The sequence below is a fragment of the Chinchilla lanigera genome, unplaced genomic scaffold (genome assembly GCF_000276665.1).
Source record: "Chinchilla lanigera isolate Chin_1 unplaced genomic scaffold, ChiLan1.0 scaffold00003, whole genome shotgun sequence".
NCBI classification, from domain to species: Eukaryota; Metazoa; Chordata; class Mammalia; order Rodentia; family Chinchillidae; genus Chinchilla; species Chinchilla lanigera.
In genome coordinates this window covers 42,011,573-42,027,305 of record NW_004955404.1, presented here as the reverse complement: position 1 = coordinate 42,027,305, position 15,733 = coordinate 42,011,573, and positions in this window count along the sequence as shown.

Below are 15,733 nucleotides of genomic sequence, written 5' to 3'. Positions count from 1 at the left end.
GCTGAGCTAAATCCCCAGCCCCACTATCATGGTTTAGATCTAAAACGTCTCTCAAGAGTCTCCCTGTGTTTATAAGGTGATTGGATGAGGGCATTCCACTCATCAGTGGATTTATAACCTGATTGTTTATTGCTGATGTGCTGTTAGCTGGCAGGTCAGGGCAAAAGTAGAGGAGGCTCCACAAAAGAGTCATCCAGAAGTTATCTCTCCCAGCCCAGCTCCTTCCTTCCCTGTACTTCTTGGCTATTGTGATGTGAGCGTGCTCCTGCACTCTGATGTCCTGCCATGTCATATTTTGTCCTTGGAGCTGGCTGACCATGGGCTGAAACCAACAGTCAAAACAAAGCTCTCATCTCTTAAATTTCAGGATTCAGGTACTTTTGTCACAGTGATAGAAAAGTGACTGAGGCATGCAAAGTTTGCAAATAGACATTATATATTTGTTAAAATAGATAAAGAAAAAGCCATAAAACATGTCTAAGGAAATTAAAAGAATTAGAAATGTAAAATAAGCTACTAAACCCTGATAGATGGAGAGAAAAAAAGATAGCTTGATGTTGTGGCTTGCAATGCAAAGCCATTCAAGTAGGGTATAAATTGCCTTTGATATTTCTTTTTTTTTTATATCAGGAACCAGACTCAAGACCTTGCGCTTGCGAGGCAGGTGCTGTGCTGCAGAACGATATCACTAGCCCTGCCTTTGGTATTTCTGAGACCTCTTTTGCCTTAAAAGCATACATATTCCATCATTAGTTGATTCACAATAAAATTCTAATGACAAAATCTCACATTCTTTTAACAATATTGTGTTGTTTTTCTTTAGCCCAGAGTAGAGAGCACCTCCATTTGGTTTGAAGGAATATAAATGCTATGGTTTGGAACAAAATGTATCTCAAAATTCTCATGTGCTCTGAGGTGGGGCTTTGAAAGGTATTTAAGTCATCGGGCATTAAACACATAGACTGACCCATTGATGACTTCATAGCTTGTTAACAAATAAGGCAAAGTTACATCTCTATCTCAAGCCTTTTAAAAATCCTTCGTAGTACTTCTCTAACCTTAACATCGCAAGACCTGTACTGTGATTCCTTAGACTCTCCCTCTATTTCTCTCCCCCTTCTCTTTCCTATATATAAGGCTATAAGCAAATAAGATGCGAGAGTTCATTAAAAAAATTTTTGAAAGTGACAGATATTACAAATATCTCAACTTCGCTCACCCCTTCTTTTAGTAAACAAGTGAATAAACACCGTAACTACTAAAAAGCAAATAAAATCCATGTTAAAACTAAATGACACCAGCCGGGCGTGGTGTCGCACACCTGTAATCCCAGCACTCAGGAGGCTAAGGCAGGAGGATGGTTGTGAGTTCAAGACCACCCTGGGCTAGAAAGTGAGCTAGAAAGTTCAACCTGAACTGCATAGTGAGACTCTGTCTCAATAAAGAAAAAAAAAAGGTACAAACTAAATGACACTAATAATCACACCTGAAATTATCTCTCTGAATGTTTGGGCCTTATACCCAACAAAACTGGACACACCCTTATCTTTAAATTTTCTTCTTTCACTATCATTACCCAAAGCATTACAGGTCAGAGGTCCTACAATAACACCGTTAAAAAACTCCAAATGAACACAGATGGTAGGCATTATTCACTGCGGATCTGCAGGTCACAGGTTTGAACCGTATATTCTGTCTGCAGCCCCTTTGGCTTTCTCTGTTTTGCTCCTTACTCTCTGCTCCTGACTGCCCTGTGCTGAGCATCTTTGTTCTACCATGACCTTCTGCCATGAAGTTTCTACTTAGGTACCAGGGTCAGTCAACTATGAACTGAACCTTCTGAAATTGTAAACAAACATAATCCCTTGCTTCATTAAAGTGATTTATTTCAGATACTAAGTTAGGATAACAAAATATTAACACAATGTTCTCTAAAAATAATTTTAGAACAATATTTTGGTAACTGACTTTTTCATTCTTAACCTTCTCACTCTCAAGTTCTTCACTATCTAGTATTGATAATATTTTACTCTTAACTCAGATACTTCAGTACAGTGCCTCAGCAGGAACTTGTTAAATTAAGTTATACTTTAATAATATTTATTATTTTTAAATGACATAGTTAAGGGCCAAGGAATATAGAATATTCACAGACATATATAGCAGTATAATAAAATATTTTTGCACATACTGAATTTTAGCAGATTAAAGTAGAATATATTCAATTTTAATACTAATAGCTAAAATAATTTATTCATCAGACCATTTATTGCATAAAAGTCTACCGTGTATCAGACACTGACCCTAGAAAGTTAAATATTGTTTTGTAGTATCAGAAAATTCCTATGAAGTTGTTCAAGTAATCTTTAATATAGGGTATTATTTCAAGCTGGAAAACTTTTTAGAAAGATTTGCAACTTTTACAATAGATCCAACTGTAACTTACAACTTTTTAACTGTCATTTTTTTTCTAGAAATGATGGCTCTGACCTTCTATTGAACTTTTTATGCTGTTCTTGATTTCAACATGATGTTATAAAATGTTAAAATACTGGCAAAATTTATTGATACTATATTCAAGTAACTTTTAAGAAGTTCTGTAAATTAATTAATAATATGATGTAACTGCTCATGGATATGAAGGATTGTACATGATGTATTCCTTTGAAAACATAGGACACTACAAGTAGTGAATTCTTACTAGTTTCAATTAAAGAAATTTATTCTCTAAACTACAAGTAATATTTTCACTGGTAATTGTTGAAAGATTTTCTCTTTGATTTTTGAGGATATAGTTTCCTATTGCTACTGTAACAAACTACCTTAACATTTAAAAAAAAAACAAATTACCATAACATTTGTGGCCTAAACCACACAAATATATCTGTGGAGATCAAAAGTATAAAATGTAACTCAAAGTCTGAAGTCCAGGTGTTAGCAGAACACCTCCTTTTAGAGAGGTTCTGGAGAGAACACATCCTAATTATCTTCAGCTTTTAAAGGTGACCTGCACTCCTTGGCCCATGGTACCTTCTCTCCTGTTCAAAGTCCATCATATTGTGCATGTGGTTTTTGCCTAATTCATAGCTTCTGTCTGATTCTGACTCTTCTCTGTTGTAAGAGATCTTGTGACTACAGTGGACCCACACAGTTGTCCTGGGTAACTTATGAATTTAAAAATCTTTAGTCCAACTACAAAGTCCTTCTCTATTACTTTTCTGGAGCTCCTATAGCGAAGTACTGTAGATCAGTTTCCTTAGTAACAGAATCCCATTTTCTCATCATTTTGGAGGCCAAGAGCTCCCCACGATGGTGTGGCAAGTTTGATGTCTCCCTGAGCCTATGTTCTTGGTTTGCAGAGAACCAGCTTCTCTCTGTATGCCCACTCCATCTTTCCTATATCATAAATCTCTGGTGTAGCTCGTCAGGTTACATTTCTCCTTTGTAAAAACCAACAGTCACATTAGTTTAGGATCTGTTATGATTTAAATCTTACAAGTCTCCCAAGAACCTAACACTCATTTTAATCTGTGTGTGGCCCGACCATTCCTTCAGTTATCATTTCATCCACTCCTCTTTCCCATGCTGCACACTTGTCTCAGTCACAGTTTCAGGACGCCCACAGCTAATCTGAGCCAAAGTGAGTATTCTTATAGAGAGTTTCTTTGCAAGGGAGAAAAAAAATGATGAGATGGCAAAAGACTGTAACAACCAAAAGAAAACTACATTTAAAAGAAAATTCCAAGAGCTCTAGTTCAATTACAGGTTCACAGCAACAGGTGTTTCACTTTTATGTAACATATATAATATGTGGTGATTGGCTACTGAATAAAGCTACGAATCCTTGCAAACCACTTTGCCACATAGAGACCAAGCATTCCGCACTGAGTGACAAGCCTTCGGAGGTTGTTTTTGTCTGTTTGTTTTTGTTCTGTTTTGTTTTTGTTCAAAGTGAACACAAAAGAAAGAAAGAAATTTTGAAGGTCACCAGTTCATCATGGGTATCTGCATTGACAGCATCAGTCTTAGTGGCTAGCTACATTCGTAGTGGCGAGAAGCCCTGTATTTGTGAGGAGTTGGTCCTGCCTACTTCTATGGACATTTAGTAAACTTTTAGCAGAAGTTGCATTTCAAGTTGTGTCATGTATTCTTCTTACAGCTAGCACCAAAACTACACAATTTGGTAAAAGCGGAGAATATTGAGGCAAGTAGTTAAAGATTAATAACGGGTCACCACGGGAAGCAATCCAGGATGATGAATCTACTGAGATTGATAACAGACAGCATTTGTGTTTCCTATAATATATTTCCAGGAGGATGCAAAATAAGATTATTGTTGCCAACCAAGACCATAGCTGCTGAACTTTTCAACTCAGTAAATGAATACATGTCAGGAGATTTTAATTGGTTATTTTGATTTGCTATATATACAGATGAAACCATTGCCATGACCAGACTTTTTTATGGTTTCACTACCCATGACTAAGAGGTTACTTGTAAATGTGAGACTGTGCCCCATGTCATCCACACACAAATATTTGCTGGCCAAAAGCTGTCACCTGAGGTTAACAATATTTTGCAAGATATGATTAAATTTATCAATCACATTAAAATGTATACCTGTAATTTTTTTTTTATTCATGCAGCTCTGTGAGAAGTTGGAAGTACAGCACAGGTGCCTTCTCTGATACATGGAAGTGAGCTGGCCTTCTACAGGTAGATCACTGGCTACTATATTTTGAGTTGCAAGAGGCACTCCAGAGATTAGATAAATTAGAAAAACAGTCACCACTGGCAACACATCTCAGTGACACAGCCTAGATCACAATACTTGCTTACACTTGAGATATACACAACCTGTTCGCTGAACAAAATCTGTTGCTTCAAGGAAGAATGATGTGGTAGTTAATTAATGCTCAACTTGAGTAAGAATGCCCAGCTGAATTTAGTGGGGTTTTGGGAAATGGTATAAAAGGAGAACAGGAAAGGAGGGTTTGATGATGATTTCTCTTGTACAAGCCTCTGCTGTTCTCTTCCTCTCCTCTCGTTAGCTGAGCTCCAGTTTTTGCCTTTGCTGAGAATGGCTGCTGCTCTCTTGGGGAAGTTCTGGCCCTAACTTTTATCTTGAGCATTGTCTTTTTGCCTTTGGTACAGAGATTTTGGCTGGGCACTCTGGTTTTCTGCTTTGCTTTGGGGTCATTTCCTGGTTTTCTGCACAGATTCTTCTGATTCCATCACTGGCTTTTCAGCCTGCTCGTGCTGACTCTCTAGCCTCTAGCACTGGCCCTTGGATTTTCTGGCATGAATCTTTCAGTCTTTTATTTCTGATTCTTCAGTTTCTTGGTGCAGATCTTCATGGGACTTTGCCATGGGATGCAGGACCTCAAGTGGATTCCTTGGATCTCTAAGGCTCTAATAGATCTCTTACTCTTTTCTACATCTGACTCTAGTAAGCATTGACTAATACAAATGACAACTGTGTTCATAACATAGCTGAATTCAAAATGTAACTAGCATAATGGGGGCAGTGAGTGAGCACCGGGATTTTTGACATATTTCTGAAATTAGCAGAGATGGTGAAAAAGACTGAGGCAGGACTTTCTCTTATGTCCACTTTCAAAAACATTTGAGTATCAACGAAAGATCTTCCTAACCACAAAAGCACTGAAAACCCTGCTTCCATTTCCAAGTCCTGTATTTGTGAAGCAGGGTTTTCTGCAAGGACAGCAACCACAAGGAGAGCATGAAGCAGACTGGACTTAAACCCATTCTGGGTGTCACTGTCTCCCATCACCCCCAGATGGCACCATCTAGTTTCAGGCAAACAAGCTCAGGGCTCCCACTGATTCTGCACAATGGCGATATAATTAATTATACGTTATAATATAATAATAATAGATATAAATGCACGATAAATGTGAATATGCTTGGTTCCTCTCCAAACCTCCTCCATCCATCTTCATGGAAAAATTATTTTGCACAAGATCCCTTCCTGGATCTGTTGACAACTGTTACAAGGGTCCCAGTTCTGGTGCTTTTCTGGCACTGTTCTGCTCTGCTTCCTGGCTCCCATGAACTGCACCACTTGATCTTCAATGTCCTTGTATGGTGCTGCTTCAAATTATACAGCTACAGACTCAAAGCATGTGCAGACTAAACCTTTCCTCATTAAAATTGTAGGTGTTGGGGGCTGGGGATTTAGCTCAGCGGCAAAAGCGCCTGCCTGGCAAGTGCAAGGTCGTGAGTTCGGTTCCCGGTACAGGAGAAAAAGCCAAAAAAAATTTGTAGGTGTTGCATATCACGTCTCTGTGACTGGTAAGATGATTAATAACATTTGTTAAGATGTGTTTATTTTCTTTCTTCTCAAGCTTTTATATTTGACTTCCAAAGGACTCAAACTACCATGGGTAGTATCACAATAGAGAATAATCAAGTTTTCTGTCATATAGTCACGCTAAAGTCTTTGAGAACCAGGTAGGGTAATATTTAATGGTTTGTATTTAGTACTGATTATTTTAAAATATAGCATGACTTTATGAATTGCAATGAGTGAGTAAGTCAATTTAAAAATCATTAAAATAAATAATATAAGTAAATCACTATTGGCATATGGATTTTAAAATAAAAGTATCTGATATACACATATGTACAGAGTGCACCAGAAATGTACACAGACTTCAGGAAAAGAAAATAGTTTGTTTTTTCAACAGATAGCGTCACTCTCATATGAGTGAACTAGAGGATGTTGTATATCACCAAAAATACACTACACTGCTGGCTCTTAGCAAAGAAATTGAAAATCTATCTGCAGCAACTTGAATGACCAAAATTAATGTCTTTGATTCCTACTTAATTGAAAAACATTTTTAAGAATATTAAATTCCATACCATTTTAAGTGTATTTTAACGATAGCAGGAGAGATTTTAGTTTTGACTTTTATAAATTTCTGAAGGAAATCCAAGAAATATTTGTGGTAGACAATATATTTCAAGAAATATACGTTGTAGACAGTCGCATTATAAAAATCTATATTTCTGCCTTTTTATGGAACTACTGCTGGGTTTTTACAGAATTACTATGCATACTATTTTTATTAAATAGATAATTCCACATACCATCATCACTAACACTGTTGTTATGAAGTATTTAGCTCAAGAACTGAGCAGTTTTGCAAGCCTACCAACAAAACTTACTGACACAAGGTATATGAATTTTTTCATTACTTTTATGGAAACAATTAAGATCTCAGGTGGCCACGTAAATTGATTATCAGAGAGAGTAAATTGCGCCAATAAGCTTTTTTAATATGAGAGGTCATAGAAATGTGAAAGTAGTCAGGTGCCCTAGCAGTTATAAGTTCAAGGTAATTTAGGTGTTGATTTTTTTTTGTTAGTGCTGTAGATTGACCATAAAGATTAACATACACATGGAGAAGCATGACTATTTAGTCTCAGCATTATTATGGTCAATAGTTTGATTTTGAATCTGGAAGCAATAATGATTTCAAAATATACAAAAATGGCATTAAATTGGTAATAAACAATGGTACTGATCGGAATTTATATATGGTCAATGGTAATGATTTTAAATATTGAAAAAAATTAGAGAATTGTCACTTGTCAAAGCTCACTAATGACGTAGATTATTTTCAGTTCAAAAGTTTTGCTTTAATATGTCAAGTTAAATTATTAAATTTTATCTCACTGTTGAGAAAATTGAAGCTTGATTTTTATTTGATTACCTTTCTTGCTGTTTATTTTTAGGTTTTGTTATTATATAAAATAGCATTTTGACACAAGACATACTTATTCTTATATTTCACAATGTAATGTGCTTTCTATCTATGAACAACACTCTGTTGGATTCTCCTTCCTTTAAAACTCATGTCAATTATGAAACAAACAAAATTAGAGTCAGAAAATGAGATCAAAGTTCCACTTCAAAAATCAAAATATTAGCCAGGTACTGAGTAACAGACCTGCAATCCCAACATGCATGAGGCTGAAGCAGGAAAATCACCACAAGTTAGAGGCCAGCCTGAGCTACACAATGAGTTCAAGGTGAGACTGGAATATTTAGTGAGGCTCTGTCTCAAAAAATGAAAAAAAGAAAAAATAAAATGTTTAAATTCAAATCCCATTTAATATTTTTTTCTCTTTTGTTCTTTCTCTTCTTACCTTCCTTCTTATTCATGCATCACGTGATCCAAATTTCTTCATTTGCCATGAAAGAAAAATCAATAGTGGGGTTAAAAAGAACTAAAATTGCTTATAGTTTATATCAAGGGTTATCTAAACAAGAGGCATAAATTTTCAAAGAATAGAAAGCCCTCTCCACAAGCTATTGATTAATGGATGTTTGTATTGTGACTGCGATATATATACCACCAAACACACAAGACAGGACCTGGCAAAGAGAGCCCAAATTACTCTTAATTATTATGAAATTGTTTGATGGTACTAGCCAACTGCATTCAGTTTCTAGATGTTGAGTTTGTTACAGAGAAGTGAAAGACAGTTATATACAAAAGAGCAGAGCAGAAGCCAAATTGCATAGATGGGTTTTTTGTTTTCAATCTAAATTTGTGACAGTCAGAAAAAGTGCACCAATGTTCCCTTGTTCTTTCCAAACTGTATTTCTGTGCGAGTCTGATGACAAGGGAAATCTTTTGCCAAAGGTCTCTCAAGTTTTTCTTTTTAATAGGAACAGTGAAAACTCCCTTTCTCCTACCTATGAAGGCGTGGCTTCGGGGCTTGTATGTTTTTGATTTTCAGGATCATTGCTTTGTCTGCTTCCTAACAGCACAAATTATCAATTAATATCAACTAATTAATGCATCAAATATTTTTCTACAAGAAGCTATTTTTAAAGGAAGGGGATAATAAGCTAAAGAAGCATTTTTAATTGGGAGGAATTCTGAATTTCCCATCACTTAAGCTATGTTCCAGACAGGATCATAGTCAAGATGAAAATTTGACCCTTGTAGTAGAAATCCTCATGCTATATAATGATGGATTTAGCTAGATAAAATTAGTAATCTAAGTGTAAAGAAAGATAATATTAGCAAGTAAAACATAAAATGACGCGATGAAGTATGAAAAAATTCTGAAAGTAGTTCCTCACCAAAAATAAGAAACAAACATAATTTGTAAAGGCATGTTGAATACATATGCCTATAGATATTTTGAAATTTGTAGTTCTGTTCAGTTTTTCCAGGCTTCAAATATCTCCCGACTCATCCTTACTGAGTGCTCACAGCATTTGAAGTTATTCTCATGTGTTCACTTGGAAAAGTCAAAGATGGGGAATCGTTTCCCTCTCCTGGACATTAATTTTAAAATAGAACTCAATACCCTGGTCATTAAATTTCTAAGCATCTATAAAACTCATCTAATTTCCTTCATTACCACCTACATAATGCTATGTAGAAGCTATGAATGAACCCACATAGTGTTAGTTGAAGCTATCCAATTATGCATCTACACTACTGCTGTTCATTTCAAACTGATGTTATACATGCTAAATAATTATTATACTCAGAATCAGATGGGATATTTGTAAAACAGAAATCTTAATATTTTACATCTATGGTTAATAGTCTTCAATAGCTTCACCTTAATCTTTAAAGAACTGCACTGTTTTAAGTAGTTTTTCTATTTCCTATCTCACCAGTCTTGTCTTTGTCACACTGTTTATATCTATATATCTATTTTCTCATATATTATAATATTTATCCATACTTGGTCTAGATTTTTGAAATTCATTTGAAAATTGACATAAATAGTTAAGAAAGACAAAATTTTCAAATCAAAAGAAGGTTTGAAATGGTTGATGTATTGTGAAGATATTCTCAAGTAAAGTAATTGATAATTAAACAGTAGATATCTTTATTATTATAACACCACCAAAGAGCAAGTGAGAAAGTGACAATATATAAATTTAGCTGTCCTGTGAAAAGACTGCATTTTCCCTAGTTTGTTTAGAAATTTTGCATTAGTACTTGCTTTTTTGGAAAAGAAATTGTCTAGCATCTAAACTCCATAGTGACGTAAAACTTGACTCTGCCAGCTCTACATACCAATTGTAGCATATAAAATATAAGAATATATCTACTTCTTATATTTTGATAGTATGACTCAAAATTAGAAATGAATTAAATGAAAGGTAATTAAAATAATGAAGTTGATGTTAAACACATAAAATCTCATATTTAGGACATACTTACTGAAGGTCATATAAAATGGAAGGACCAGGAATGAGCTTTGTCAGCATATATTTTGACTACAATATTTTGCATCCTCCAACTGTTCTTGAACAGTACATATCACCCATAAAGCATTATCCACCTTAAGCCACAGCAGTCATATGGAATATAATTAAATCTACAGGTATTGAAATATAATAATCTTTTATGAATGGCCCAGGTCCAAATATTTAATATTTTTGCACTGTCAGCATATATGCAAAGCTATCATTTTGTGTGCCATTCTATGTCATTTTAACTACAGATCAAATTTACTTGCAATTGTTATTTATGTTTGATATCTCTGAATTTTTAAAATAATTTTCCTTACATGTTATAAGGCCAGAGCAAGTTAATTAAAGTCACTGTTAATTGTGTTAAAAAAATTTGTTGGGAAATTATCAAAATGTCCAACTCATTTCCTGTAGGACTGCACTTTCTCTATAATGACATTAAACAAAAGGCTATGTAATTTGAAGTTTTGGAAAAATGTGAGAAATGTTGCATAGATTTTCAACACTTTTGAAGCACTTGAACTTCCAAAATAATTTCAGGCAAACAGTTAAACAATTTCAGTAAAAATTAAAGATAAGACAATGTATCTAGCATTACATTATCATTACTATAAAAATAAAAACACTAGTACTAAGCAGACAGAGACTCTTATCTCATTTCCTAGGACTACACATATCCTGGATCTGTCTGTGGAGCCTCTCAGTTCCTCAACTTTATCATTTCAATTATCATCCCTTTATCCACTCCTAGAATAATTCTGCTACCCTGGATGGCTATTCTGAGGAAGCTAATGGATAGTGTATTAAATTATACCCATAATAGTACCACTGCTCATTGTTTCCCTTTATGCTACCTTGGTGGGATGCTGTCCTCGTCTACCATCTGAAGTATCCTAATTTTCTTTTAACTGGTGTCTCCTGTCCCATCTTTTCTTCTGTAGATCACTGTCAACAGCAGATTTGATCCCATTAATAGCAGATATAATCCCATGAAAACCATGTGGACAGGTAGAATCTATCTGTTCAAAAGACAGATATCACAGAGTAAAAAATAAGCTCATGTAAGGAATAAAGAGTTTTAACTGAATAAATTACCAAGTAAAATTCTGTCATGTCTATTTTTTTCATATTCTCAATTCATTGTACTCACATCTCTTCCAGTATACAAATATTTGGCTCTGTGTGTATGTGTGTGTGTGTGTGTGTGTGTGTGTGTGTGTGTGTGCGCGCGCGCGCGTAAGAACTACATATCCTGGGACTTTAAAACTTTAAGTGATGAATTTTACTTCACTCCTCTCTGAGTTGTTTGAGAACATGGGAACTGTTTTCCTACCAATATTTCCTGCAAGGTTTTAACTTATATTTCAAGTCCTCCATAAATATAACCTGAAACTCCGATGTAAAATTATCAGTCACTGAGATTTGTCCTTAATATGATTCTAGATTTATCTCACTCTTGTCATCGTTAATTTTTACATAAATCTGTGAAAAGTTCTATTTTCCAAAGACAACACAGTGATATTTTCCACCATGGCTGAATGTCTATTGTGTCGCAGTGATAGAGTCTCATTGCTTTCTTCTTAAATTTAAGATGCAGGGAAAGTGACTTATTGAATGATGAAAAGAAAATCAGGATCCGGGGTTTCTATGACTATGTTGTAAGACGCCTTGCAGTTTTCAGTGAGTTCTTTCGGAGTGCCTCCCCTTGGGATTCTCCCCTTTAGAATTTCAACAATACACTGTCAGAGGCTGAAGCCACTGCGAAGTCAAAACCTCTGTGCAGTAATCCATAGATCTACATGAGCTCTCCACTGATAAGCCAATGTCTGCTGCTGGCCACATGAGTAGACACCTTTGAAGATTCCGTTCAGTTGAGCTTTCATATGTTTTCACTGGACACAGCTAATTACTGACTACTACGGCATGGAGAATTCCAGGCAACAATGTTTCATCAGTGTCCAGTATATAACTGTATATAACTATATGTGTAAAAATACACTTTATTTTATCCTCAAAACCTTTTTGTTAACATACAAGGTATATTCATGAAATACAATGAGATGTAAATTTTTAAAACATATATTACAAAAGCGATATACTGTCGTTAATCCTCATGAAAATATTCCACCTCACTTTGCACACAATTATTTCGTCATTTTTGGCACGTCCATGGGTGTCGTTGGTTGCACTGTTGTGGCTGCCTTTAAGTGTTGGATTCCAAAACTTACCTTTCATAGTCATGTTTATTTGGGAAAGATTCAGAAATCATCTGGAACCATATCCATGAATGAGGTGGATAAAGATGCATCAATAATTTTACATGTCTGCGTTTTGATTGGTTGGGTCTCCTCAGCAGCATTCACTGTATTTTTCAATGTACCCATAGAGAGAGGAACCCTCGTGAAAGGTGACTTACAGAATTACTTCATAAAATGGCAAGAATGATGTGAGAAGTTATTTGGATCAAGGACAAATATTTTAACAAGCATTAATGGCAGATTGTCTTTTATTGCGATAATTCTCTTTTTAATTTAATCATTAACCATACCTTAAACACTCATTATAGCAATAGATTCCTATTATCTATTATGTTTTTAACCTGTCTAATAAAAGAGAAGCTCCCAAAAGACACCTCATTCTCCATAGTGAAATGAGTTAAAGACAATGAATAACTAATAATGAATAATTTTTTATATTCATATCATTAATTTCATATATTAAATTAATGAATATAATAATGCATTATCCATATATATTATATGTTAATATATTGTTGTAAATTATAAGTTTACAGGACTATAATGGTTGGAATATCCCATATTCTACCAGGTAAAACCTTGAACTTTTTACCATGAAAACCTTTTGTCAGTACCTGCAAATGTCAAACACTGCAGAAACAAATATCCACAGATATCCAAGTCCTTCATATAAAATTTTACAGTATTTACATATACCCTACACACATCTTTCTATGTACTTTAACTCATATTCAGATAATTTAGACTATCTAAAATGATATAAATACTATGTAAGTAGTTTTCATACTATATGAGGAATAGCAAATAAAAGGGATTGTAAATATGCAGTATAGGCACAGTTTTTGAAAGTTTTTTTTTTAAGTTTGGTGTGTCTTTATGAAGTCTAGACCAACCATGAACTCACTATGTGACTCAGGCTAGCCTCAAAATTATATTCTTCCTGCCTCAGTCTCCAAAGTGTTAGAGTAGACACATGTGTCACTGTACCTGGCTCAAAATTTTAAGGATTGTTTTTATCTGCAGTTGGTTGCATTCATAGATGCAGAACATGAAGATTTGGAAGGTCACTTGTGTATATGATTATCCTTAAACCTGAAATTGTTTTGTCTCTTATTTTCCTTACTAATAATTGACTTCAGTAAAACTTCTATACTGTGCTTATTTTAAAAATTAAAAAAACTGACAAAACAACAATGAAGACAAAATCAAAATAACCCAAAAACAACAGAAATGAAACATGACCTCAAGACAAAATGATAGAAATTTACAATGGTTGCTAAATTACTTACTGTTATTTTCCACAAAGTTGTTCAGTCCGTTAGACATAAGAATGTAAGATTGATCAAACAATCAAAGACAGTAACAAGTAAAAACCAATAAAAAGTGAAGCTCTGTATCATTTCCAATGTTTTTTTCAACTTCTAGATTTTAACTAAAATGTGCTCATTTTCTCATCTTCCAATCAGTCTTGAACCAACTGCAGTCACTATCAGTTTAATTATACCTATATGATTGTAATGACTTCTTAAAAATCTTTCTTACTAGAACAAACTTTTCTAATATTTCATTTGCTGTTTCTTCTAAGTGTGTAACGTGTTGTCTTTGCCTTATCTACATATAAATAATGTGCACTATCCCCAGATTTGTATGCATGAATTCCCTTTCTATCTAGTATTGTATCTTTGGGCTCTTTCACATTATGCATCTTAGATTTATTTTTTAACTTAGATTTGTTTTATACTCAGAACACCTTATTTGTTCTTAAAATTCCTAAATATTGTATCCTCGCTAGCTCCACTTCTCTTTCTAAATAAGTAAGTCTAGGGAATTTACAACGTTTGTCTCATTTCTTCCCACTCGTGGTTCCTTTTTGGTTCCTAATTTCCAAAAATCAGCATATTCAGCTGCTCGGGCCCCCTCCCTGCAAACATAACTGTTGTTACTTTCTTTTTCTACTCGATTCCTCATACACCAGCAATTCTATTTAACTCTTTCAAAATTATGTCTCATCAGACAATTTCCCAAATTTTCCAAAACTATTCCCAAATCCAAGTCACTATGTTTGTGTTCATTGACTCTTGTTTTTCATTATGCTATCTAGCCTGCTATTATTCTCCAAATAGGAGTAAAAATGAAACTCCTACTAAGACTTTTCTCCATGCAAATACTTTCAAAGCTTTGTCGTACCATTTAGATGAAAATGCAGAAATCTATCTGAATTAGAGAGCTTTTTAAACAAAAATGCATCTTTTTGTTCAACATCTTCTGTGCCGATTTTCCTTTTATTCACCTTACTGCAGCTAACTAGTGTCTTTTTTTTACAACACATTACGCTTTCCCTTGTCCAAGGTTATGAGATTATGTATTTCTCTAAAATTTGCCCTCCTGAGTATTTTTATAAATTGTTTGCTCATATTATTTACTCATGGTGCCTCCAGTTTACTATTGAAAAGTCTTCTTTATACTATCTTAATAATTTATTAAGTAGGAAATGAAGCTCAAGGGTAGAATACTTGCCTAGCATGCACAAGGTCCTGAGGTCAGTCACCAGAACCACACACAAAAAGTAATATTAGTAATGTCTTAACACTTTATCATAACAGGTAAGAACAAACCTTTTCTGAATCATGCTGATAATAAGCCATATTGATTCCTGGTGGCCTTGAGACATATTTCACAATTATTTAATATTGTCTTTCCTTGTATAGGATAATGAAATAGTTATAGACTATATGTAAATAATTGGACATACCTATATTTCATTTAATATAAAATGATCAAAAAACAGGTAGATACTGGGTGAAATACAGTTGAATTTCAACTGATATACATTCTTGGTATGTTTTATTAATTTTCTAGCATTTAACTAGTTAATATGCAGGTATGTTCATTATTTTGGTTTACTGCTTATTTTCTTTCTTTTCCTACAGAGTGTAAGCACCCAGTGCAAGCACATTTTCTGTGGCATGTAAATAGAGAAGATAATTTCTCTATTTTTTCAACCCATAAAGAAAATATTAAAATATTATGAATTTTTAATGACTATTGACTGAGTAAACAAATGTACATGCACATTCATCAATAAATACTATTTCTAAAGGTGAAGAAATATTAAGGAGTTTATCCTAGAGCCCAAAAAATCCTTGCCCATTGTCTGTTATTGTTTCATTTATAATTATTGTTTCCAAAACCTTAATGAAAGTAGCTATGTTTTAGA